This window comes from Artemia sp. Qi Xiang Cuo, unplaced genomic scaffold (assembly GCF_049724085.1).
Source record: "Artemia sp. Qi Xiang Cuo unplaced genomic scaffold, ASM4972408v1 HiC_scaffold_23, whole genome shotgun sequence".
Classification (NCBI taxonomy): domain Eukaryota; kingdom Metazoa; phylum Arthropoda; class Branchiopoda; order Anostraca; family Artemiidae; genus Artemia; species Artemia sp. Qi Xiang Cuo.
Window position 1 is genome coordinate 4,303,236 of NW_028297432.1, and position 9,073 is coordinate 4,312,308.

The following is a 9,073-nucleotide window of genomic DNA, read 5'->3' on the forward strand; positions in this document are numbered from 1 at the left end:
CCAATATATATCCCTTGTTGTTCAAGCCAAGGGACTGAAAGTTTCCTATATAAGGGTTTCGGACAAGGCGTTTCTAATGGTGTACTTTTTGTTTTGATCTGACTCCTTTTTTTAGGATATGAGTTTTTATATTTCGTAACATTGAACGTGATCGTCTCTTACTAGGTTGCTAGCTACCGCTGCTACCCAGACTAGGTTGATAGCTACCGCTACAACCCGGATAATTGACAAACACCATTTATGATGAGCTATATTTGCCATTTATTTTACTACACCTGAAACCAGCATATATCAGTTAGTAAGGGAGAGAGATTGTTCTTTACTGTAACATGGGTTCGAATCCCACCGCTGACAGTATTTTATACCAAAGCTAATTATAATCTTGTTTTAGTTACTATGAACTGAAGTTCGTTCTTTACTATAACGTGGGTCCAAATCTTACCGCTGGTATACAATTATGATTTATGTAAAAAATTCATAATTTTGTATAATATCTCATATGCTTTAATATATGTTTCATCTTTTCCATATTGGCCTATTTGTCTGTAATGAAATTGAATGTTCTTATATCGTGTCTTAACTTTGTAGTTGTGATAGCACATTAGAATCGCTAATTAATTATAGTTAATCAGCATACTTTCCTCTTACACTATCCATGATTTTTATTTCTTTTATTTTTTGTAATAGGTTATGTGGATATTTATAAATCTTGATTAAAGTTTTTATTTTTAGAGTCGGTTGAAAGAAGACTTAGCTCCCACTGAGAAGACATTGTTGAAGAAATATATTCGAGAAGGAAAAATGAACGGTTTTGAATTATCAGAAAAAGGACTATCAGTTGTCAAACAAAACATGGCAAAGTTGGAGGAGGCCAAATCTGCATATAGAAATCGAGTTAAGGTACGCAGAATTCGTATTTTGCAGATTCACTAAGGTATTCTAAGTCGGTATAGATTGTCTACCAGGGTGCTTTTATTCCCAGGCTTGTTGTTCTTGCTATTTCTGGAATTTTAGTAGAATTACAGTCGCTTAATCAAAAAGTTTTTGAGGCACGTGAATGAATCTTGCAACATTGGGTATACTGCCCCTCCCCCCTCCCGCCCCAAAAGAAGAAACTCAAGGAACCAGGCAGATAACTAAGTCCAATATATGCAATGATTTGATCGTCTTTTAACATAATTTTGACAAGGCTGTTCTAACGATGTACTTTTTGTTTTGATCTGAATATATTTTTAAGGAGTAATGGGCTATAATGTTTCTTAACATTGGACGTGATCGTCTCTTACTAGGTTGATAGCTACCGCTGCAACCCGGATTGTAAGCCATGATACTGATGGTAATTACATAGTCCCTATTTATGTTTCAGTTAACATAGACTAGGTGTCGTTCTTTATTGTAAAACATTGGAGGTGATCGTCTCTTACTAGGTTGCTAGCTACCGCTGCAACCCGGATCCTTTGTTAGGAACTATGGGTTTTTATATTTCTTAACATTGGACGTGATCGTCTCTTACTAGGTTGCTAGCTACCGCTGCAACCCAGAAATCGTCTCTTACTAGGTTGCTAGCTACCGCTGGAACCCGGATCAGAAGTGGCGGTTCTAATGGTGTACTTTTTGTTTTGATCTGACTTTTTTTTAGGAGTTATGGGTTTTTATATTTCTTAACATTGGACATGATTATCTTAATTAGGTTTTCTAGCTACCGCTGCAACCCGGATTATGATAACTTTATTGATCCCTTATGTAAAAACTGGAAAAATACCTGAAAATTTTAAAATTAGTTTTATTTTTTGTTAGGGTTTTGTTTAATAAGAAGCCGACATATTTACTTTGTTGTTAAGCAAAGAGACTCCATGTTACAGCTGCCGCTGCAACCTGGATACCACTACAATCTGGATAGCTTGTAGCTACCCTTGGAACCACCGTATATCAGTTACTATGGGCGCAAGATCGTTCTTACTGTAAATTGATGTATCTATTGGTATCAAAATTTCGTTCTTTAGAGTTTCAGTTACTATTGAGACATGTAGCTATTTTTACTATAGAGTTCATTACCATGAACTGTTTGATTGCTTCAAAATTCAAATATCTTTGAAAAGACTGCAGTATGAAAATACATAAAAAATGCAATTTTTTTGAAAAAATTGATTCCACTTTAAAAAGTATTTTATTTTTAATTACAAAAGGCACTAGATGTAGCAATTTCCTTTAAAATGAGCTATTATACAGCTCTCTATGATTTTCCAGTGCCCAGATAGCTGAGGAGAAAGAAAAAGCGGAAAGAAAAAAATATCCCGTTTGTGGAGAATAACGTGGTCAAAGTCAATTTTACTTGAATTTCAAGCCAATATATTTTCTTTGTTATTCAATCCAAAGGGCGGTAAGTTTCCTTTATGGGGTTTTTGGACAAGGCGGTTCTAATGGTGTACTTTTTGTTTTGATCTGACTCTTTTTTTAGGAGTTAGGGGGTTTTATATTTCTTAACATAGGACGTGATCGTCTCTTACTAGGTTGCTAGCTACCGCTGCAACCCGGATTAGTTTCAGCTTAAATTCGATGATCGAGCCTTTATGTACTAACTACATCCAACGACTATGACGTCATTGATCAATATTGTATATAAAAAATTGAATTTTTCGTAAAAAATCATTGATTTAAAAAAAAACAAAGTACAAATGGCACTAGATCTAGAGATTTCCTTTAAAATGAGCCATTGAACAACTCTCTACGATGTTCCAGTGCCAAGCTATATATGGAAGAGAAAGAATAAAGAAAAAAATATGCCGTTAAAGCAGAATGTTGTAGTAACCGCCACTTTTCTTAATTTTCAAGCCAATATATTTCCCTTACTGTTCAAGCCAAATAACAGAAAGTTTACTATACAGGGATTTCGGACAAGGAGGTTCTAATGGTGTACTTTTTGTTTTGATCTGACTTTTTTTTTTGGAGTTATGGGTCTTTATATTTCTTAACATTGGACTTGATCGTCTCTTACTAGGTTGCTAGCTACCACTACAACCCAGATGATGCTAGCTACCGCTGCAACCCGGATGATGGTTAGAGTTCGGTCTTTAAGTTATAATATCATATACTGTTAAAATTCTTTTATATATGAACGTTTCTTGGTGTAGTGGTTAGCACTTAGGACTTTGAAACAAGCAATCCGAGTTCAAATCCCGGTGGACAGTATTTATGAAATGTAGCTTACTTATACTACCATTTAGGTTTCTGCCGTAATTTTCCTTTTCAAAATTAAATTTGTTACTATGGCCTAGAGTTAGTTCTTTACCATATCGTAACAATTTATTTTATAATAATAACTATTTTAGTTAATTACAAAAGGCTTCTATATGTTTCTATATAAGGTTTCTACAGCAGTTTCCTTTAAAATAAGCCATTACACAGCTCTTTATTATGACCACGAGCTGTTTAATTTAATACTGCAGTTACTAGGGGTTACAGTTCGTTCCTTATTGTACTCTATTTTGATATTTTTTTTGGTTATTCTTTCTTTTTTCCACTCGCGTGAGACCATATTTTTTCAATGTTTAAAATTATTAAGTACACAAAATCCCGTGTCGAGTATCTAAAACCTAGCATAAAACAAAACTAATTTTAAAATTTTCAGGTATTTCTCTTGTTTGAATTAAAAAATTAGTATTATTGGTTAGACACCATAGATATTTTTGCATTTTACATAATAAGTTTAGTGATTCTGGGCTGAAAACTAAAATAATTGTAATTATGAGACAATAATATGGAGATATGTACTTTACGGGTTACAAACCAAAAAAAGTTTGGTTCCAGGATACAATAATAAATTTGAACTGAGATGAAAAAAATTTTTCTTACAGGAGACGAAAAGCAAAACTAATTTTAGAATTTTCCTGTATTTTTGCTGTTTAAATTAAAAAAATTACTATTACTGATTAGGCATCATAAATATTTTTGCAGTTTAAATAATAATTTTAGCTATTAAGCCAAAAAAGAAAATTTTGGTTCCAGGAGTTTCGGTTACTATTAAGACAAGTATCTATTATTACTATAGAGTTCATTACCATGAACTGTTTTATTGCTTCAAAATTCAAATATCTTTGAAAAGACTGCAGTATGAAAATACATCAAAAATGCAATTTTTTTGACAAAATTGATTCTACTTTAAAAACTATTTTATTTTTAAATACAAAAGTGACTAGATGTTGCAATTTCCTTTAAAATGAGCTATTATACAGCTCTCTATGATTTTCCAGTGCCCAGATAGCTGAGGAGAAAAATCAAGCGGAAAGAAAAAAATATCCCGTTTGTGGAGAATAACGTGGTAAAAGTCTATTTTCTTGATTTTCAAGCCAATATATTTTCTTTGTTATTCAAGCCAAAGGGCGGTAAGTTTCCTTTATCGAGGATTCGGACAAGGCGGTTCTAATGGTGTACTTTTTGTTTTGATCTGACTCTTTTTTTAGGAGTTGGGGGGTTTTATATTTCTTAACATTGGAGGTGATCGTCTCTTACTAGGTTGCTAGCTACCGCTGCAACCCGGATCGTTCTGTATTGTAATTTCCCTTGCTGTTCAAGCCAAGGGACAGAAAGTTTCCTATACAGGGGTTTCGGACAAGGCGGTTCTAATGGTGTACTTTTTGTTTTGATCTGATTCCTCTGTTAGGAACTATGGGTTTTTATACTTCTTAACATTGGACGTGATCGTCTTACTAGGTTGCTAGCTACCGCTGCAACCCGGATTACTATCTCTGTTTTTTTTTTGTAATACTGATGTTTTAACTTGCGTGTAGCTTGCTTTGATCTAACCATTATGTATTCATGAATGAGACCATTTACAGTTTTGACGTTTCTTATATAGTAATTATGACGTCACTGCATCAAAATGCAGTTTTTGGTGGAAAAATTTATTCTCTTTTAGAAATAATTTATTTTAGTTACTATAGATTTTTAACCCAATTAATTTCCTTTAAAATGAGCTATTGAACAACTCTCTACGATGTTCCAGTGCCAAGCTATCTCTGGAAAAGAAGAAAAGAGAAAAAAAAAATTATCCCGTTTGGGGAGAATAACGTGGTTAAAGTCAATTTTCTTGATTTTAAAGCCAATATATTTCCCTTGCTGTTTCAAGCCAAGGGACAGAAAGTTTCCTATACAGGGGTTTCGGACAAGGCGGTTCTAATGATGTACTTTTTGTTTTGATCTGACTCCTTTTTTAAGAACAATGGGTTTTTATATTTCTCAACATTGGACGTGATCATCTCCTACTAGGTTGCTAGCTACCGCTGCAACCCGGATACTCCATTAAATTTATTTACACACTTCAAACTATACAAAGAAATTTCATTTTTACAGTATTTCCGATTTCTACCAATGATTTCTACTAAGCTTCAAACTTTGGCTTAATTTTTCAAAGTTTCTGAATTTTTGTAATCCCTTGGTAAAGCATATAAAAATTTCATTTACCAGTTTTTTTCTCTTTAAGCAATTAAATATTTTTTTCATACTAGAATCTTATCAAACATATGATTATTACAGCAAGTCTGATTTCTAACAACGATTTCTAATAAACTTTGCTTTTCCACAATTCAATATCTTTTCATACTGCAGTTTAATCAAAAATATTTGATTTTTAAAGTAAGTCTGATTTCTTAAAACAATTTCTACTAAGCTTCAAACTTTTGGTTTTCTTTTCAGAGGCTTTAGAATTTTTGTAATGCCTTATTAAAACATATACAAAAACTTTTGCAATTACTAGTTTTTTGTTCTTTAGGCAATTTAATGTCTTTTAATATTGAATCATTTCATAAATATTTGATTATTACAGTAAGTCCAATTTCTAAAAATTATTTCTACTAAGCTTCAGACTTTCGGTTTTCTATTCTCATAAGTTTTTAGAATTGTTGTAATGCCTTGTTAAAATACAAATATTGTTGCAATTTCCAGTTTTTTGTTGTTTAGGCAATTTAATGACTTTTCATACTGAATTTATTCATAAGCATTTGATTATTACAGCAAGTCTAATTTCTAAATACGATTTCTACTAAGCTTCAAACTTTTGGTTTTCGATTTTAGGGTTTTAAGACTGTTTTAATCCCTTTTCAAATATATACAGTTATTTTTGCAATTATCAATTTATCACTCTTGAACCAATTTAATGTATTTCTCAATGTATGAAAATCTTCAATTTTTCCAACGCCACCAGGCCCCGGTAATGGGCACGCGGCAGGCTTCTATATATAGATTCTCACTGTCATTTGTCTTCTAAACGTAGAGAATTTGAGCCTTTCCTTGATGTCATGACGTCCAATCATGTATAAGATAGATGAATGATGTCATAATACTAGACTCTAACCATATATGGCACAAAAGTAAATGCGATATTATAGTGTTAGCTATAATTGCATCAGTACATATTCGCTAATATTATGATGCAAACTGGAAAAATATTAATGGTATCTGAGAAATAATATTAATTTTCTAAATCAAACTAGGAAAATACCTGACAATTATTAAATTAGCTTTGTTTTTTTATTCGATTTAATAAATGAAACTTTTATTTAGTCTCTTACTTCGAAGCTATAATTGTCTCCTGGAACCAAACTTTTTTTGGCTCAATTTCTAAAGTGCGTACCCTATTTTTTGTGCTAAATTTTCGTAGAAAATAATTTCAATTTCTTATTTGAATTTAGTTTTCAGTTCAGAATCGCTAAGGTTATTATGTAAAGTGCAAAAATATTTATGGTGTCTGAGAAATAATATTAATTTTTTTTTTGTTAAAAATACAGAAATACCTGAAATTTTTAAAATAGTTTTGTTGTAGGTTCAATTTCATCAACAAAAGTTTCATTCCATCTCTTACTTCAAAGTTTTAACGATCTCCTGGAATCAAACTGTATTTGGCTCAACTTCTAAAGTGCGTATCTTTTGTAGAAAAGAAATTCAATTTTTTATTATAGTTTTCAGTTCAGAATCATTAAGGTTATTTTGTAAACTGCAAAAATTTTTATGGTGTCCGAGCACTACTTTTTATTTTTTATTTCAAACTAGAAAAATATCTGAAAATTTTAAATTTAGTTTTATTTTTTGTTAGGAATTTGCAACTCGATACGGTACTTAAGCTTGTAACGTCATATTATAGTAAGAATTACTAAGACATTTGAGAAAAATATGACAGAAGATTTAGTTGCAGTTGTTATTGATAATGGATCAGGTATTTGTAAAGAAGGATTTTCAGGAGATGATGCCCCAAAAGCTATGTTTCCTGCTGTGATTGGACGTCCAAAACATACGGGAGTGATGATTAATTCAGGCAGCCAGGATGCTTATGTAGGCGATGACGCTCAATCAAAAAGGGGAATTTTGAGACTTAAGTATCCTGTAGAGCATGGAATTGTCACAGATTGGGACGATATGGAAAAGATTTGGCATCATACCTTCTACAATGAACTTCGCGTTGCCCCAGAAGAGCACCCAGTTTTACTCACAGAGGCTCCTCTTAACCCAAAAGCCAACAGAGAAAAAATGACTGAAATCATGTTCGAAAATTTTAACACCCCTGCTATGTATGTTTCCATCCAAGCTGTTCTATCCCTCTACGCATCTGGAAGAACCACTGGTATTGTTCTTGACTCTGGCGATGGTGTCTCACATACTGTACCCATCTACGAAGGTTATGCCCTTCCACATGCAATTATGAGATTGGACCTTGCTGGTCGAGATTTGACGGATTATTTGATGAAAATTTTAACTGGGCGAGGTTATTCCTTTACCACCACTGCCGAAAGAGAAATCGTTCGTGATATCAAAGAAAAACTTTGCTATGTCGCTTTGGACTTCGAACAGGAGATGGCAACCTCCGCCAGTTCAGCATCTCTTGAACAAAACTATGAGCTGCCTGATGGTCAGGTCATCAATATAGGTAATGAGAGATTCAGATGCCCAGAAGTCTTATTCCAGCCATCCTTTCTCGGTATGGAGTCTGACGGGATTCACGAAACAACGTACAAAAGTATCATGAAATGTGACGTTGACATAAGAAAGGATCTCTATGGCAGCATCGTTTTGTCTGGCGGTTCTACCATGTTCCCTAGGATTGCTGAGAGAATGCAAAAGGAAATTACTACCATTGCACCATCCACCATGAAGATCAAAGTTATTGCCCCTCCTGAGCGTAAATACACCGTATGGATCGGTGGATCTATCTTAGCTTCCCTCTCAACATTTCAACAGATGTGGATTTCTAAGCAGGAATACGATGAGTCTGGACCATCCATTGTTCACAGAAAATGCTTTTAACTTGCTTATGCAAATAGTAGGCTAAACATGCCAAAAAATGTGATTTTTGTTAAACTTATTCTGTTGAAAGATGAAACCATCATCATTTTTTGTTTAACCTTGCTTAGACAATGAAATAAGACTGACTTAGATATATAGTGGTTACCATTCCTTAGTCAGCTAGGAAAGAAAGTTTTTTCTCGCTTTCTAGTTTTTTTCAAAATATCAGGGTGTCAGCAAATAACTAGCAACCTAGTAAGAGACGACCATGCCCATAGTAAAAAAAAATTGCCCATTATTCCTAAAACTACAATCACATAAAACTAAGTACGCTATTAGAACCTTATTCTCCAATACTCCTATTTAGGAAACTAACTGCCCCTTGGCTTGAAAAACAAGGAAAATATATCAGTTCAAAAATCAAGAAAAAGTAGCTGAACCAAGGTATTCCGCATCGAAAGCAGGTTTGTTTTTCCGTTTTTTTCTCCCAATTCAAGCCAAGGGACGGTAAGTTTGCTATATGGCTGTTTCGGACAAGGCGGTTCTAACGGTGTACATCTTGTTTTGATCTGAATCTGTTTTCAGGAATAATGAGTTACTTTAGTTTTTAATATGGGGCTCGGTCGTCTTTAACTAGGTTGCTAGCTACAGTTGCAACCCAGATTTTATTTAACATACCTTATAGAAGCAACTTTACAAAGATACGTGTTTGAAGTTATATTGTCAATAGATTATTTCAGTTAACATTGGCATGTGGTTCTTTGCTGTATTTTTTTTCAAGGAATCGAGCAGCTAACTAAGT

At 33.4% G+C, this 9,073-nt stretch overlaps 1 pseudogene; it reads left to right on the forward strand.

The window, feature by feature from the left end:
• The first annotated feature begins 7,164 nt into the window (after window positions 1-7,164).
• On the forward strand, window positions 7,165-8,292 carry LOC148938978 (actin, cytoplasmic pseudogene; annotated as a pseudogene).
• Window positions 8,293-9,073: the final 781 nt, after the last annotated feature.